The sequence below is a fragment of the Pteropus vampyrus genome, unplaced genomic scaffold (assembly GCF_000151845.1).
Source record: "Pteropus vampyrus isolate Shadow unplaced genomic scaffold, Pvam_2.0 Scaffold523, whole genome shotgun sequence".
NCBI lineage: Eukaryota > Metazoa > Chordata > Mammalia > Chiroptera > Pteropodidae > Pteropus > Pteropus vampyrus.
Window position 1 is genome coordinate 540,593 of NW_011889304.1, and position 2,280 is coordinate 542,872.

Below are 2,280 nucleotides of genomic sequence, written 5' to 3' on the forward strand. Positions count from 1 at the left end.
AAAAATGGGCAAAGGATCTGAATAGACATTTCACTAAAGAAGATATGCAAATGGCCATCAAGTACATGAAAAGATGCCCAACATCACTGGCCATCAAATACATACAAATCAAAACCATAATGCTGTGCCACTTCACACCCATTAGAATAACTCATCAAAAAGACAAATAATAGCAAGTGTTGGAGAGGATGTGGAGAAATTAGAACCCTCATACATTCTGGTGGGAATGTAAAATGGTGAAGCTGCTGTGGGGAACAGTGTGGGTGCTCCCCAGAAGGTTAAACACAGAGTTACCACGTGACCCAGCAATTGCACTCCTAAGTATTGCAAAAGGAAAATACATATCCACACAAAAACATTCAAGAATGTTCATAGCGACACCATTCATAATAGCCAAGAATGGAGAAGACCCAAATGGGCATCAACTGATGAATGAATGAATAAAACGTGGTCTACCCATACAATGCAATATTATTTGACAATAAAAAGAAATGAAGTACTGACACATGCTACGACATAGATGAATCTTGAAAACATTATGCTAAGGGAAAGGAGCCAGTCACAAAAGACCACATATTGTAGGATTTCGTTTACATGAAACATCCAGAAGTGACAAATCTACACAGACAGAACACAGGTTAGTGGCTGCCTAGGACTGGGGGAGCTAGGGTTTTGGAAATGTGGAATGGCCACTAATGGATATGGGGTTTCTTTTGGGGATGATGAAAATGTTCTAAAATTGACTGTGGTGTTGGTTACACAATTCTGTGAATATACTAAAAATCAATGAATGAATAATGTACACTTTAAGTGGGTGAGTTTTATGATATATAAATTATATCTCAATAAAGCTGTTTTTAAAAAAACACCTATACTCCTCTCTACTATCTTCCAAGCCACACATGGTCCAGCCTTGCCCATGCCCCCAACCTCACTTCTCCTCTCACTCACTCCCCTCAGCCATGCTGACTTCCTTTCTCTGCCTCACACAGGCCAAGCTTGTTCCTGCTTACAGCCTTTGCTCTCTCTACTCCCTCTGGCTAGAACACTCATCTCCTGTTTACCTGGCTCACTTCTCCGTTTCCTTCAGCTAGTCCTACCCACCAGGAAGCCCTCCTGGATTATTCTCGAGGACAGGTCTAGTACTTCCTCTCAGCTCATACAGCTTCCTAAACTTCCTTCATCCCTGTCCTGATCACTTCGGCCTGTGCTTTCCCCATCATGGCCCTAATAATTCTGCCTGTTTCCTCCATCTTGGCTCTGACCACTGTGCTCCATGCTTTTGCCTTACAACTGATCACCACTTCCTCTATCACAACGTAGATCATTCTGCCTCTGCCTTCCAATTATCTGCCATGAACACTCTAAGCTGTCACTGTCAGCTTCTGTGTCTGTCACTCCTACTAAACTGGGATCTCCTTGAGGGCTGAGTCCCCAGCATTGCCCACCTCAGGGCAGCGCATAAGGCCTCAGTAGGCCACATACCTACATACATGACGGTGCCCCGGCGAGGGGATTGCCCAGGTGCCTGCACCTCACAGCGGCTGCCCACGGAGATGGCATCAGCCTGGGCCTTCTCCTCTGTGAGACGCTGGGTGGTCTCAGCCTCTCGCTGTGCCCGCTCCTCTTCATTGTATCGGCCTAGCTTGCTGCGCTTCAGGAAGGAGCGAACTGAGTCTGTGGGTGGAGTGGGGGGTGGGGGTCAGATATGGTCTCCCAGGTGGAGCCTCTGGCCTAATGAGATACCCTTCCAGCCACATCCATAGAGAAACTCTTCTGTTCTAGGTGTCAAAGTGCTATCACCTAAGCACCCCAAGTCTCCCGCCATGACCCTAGCCTTTCCTTGGAATTCCTGGGGCCTCCCCACAATCCAGAAGCTAAAGAGAAGATGCATGCTTTTAGCCTTTCACATCACTCCATCATCTCACATTCCTTCGGTATCATGTTCACCACCATTTGGCCCCTGAATCCCTCATCTTCTCCACATGCCTGCACTGATCACCGCACTGCTCTGTCCACTCTACATATTCTGCCATGCTCTGTCCCCAACCCTGTCTACACCACGATGCCCCCATATGACCATCACCATTAGCCCCACACATGACCCCTCACACTCCAGACCTCCCTCTCATGTTCCCTCCACTCTCCCGAGCACCTGTCTGCCTGCCTACATACCCTCACACCTCCCAGCCCCCATTCGCACCCCATTCCTCTTCCACTCCAAATGCTCTCCCGTGCCTCTATCTGTCCCCACACCAACCTCACCCCACCCCCTCCACG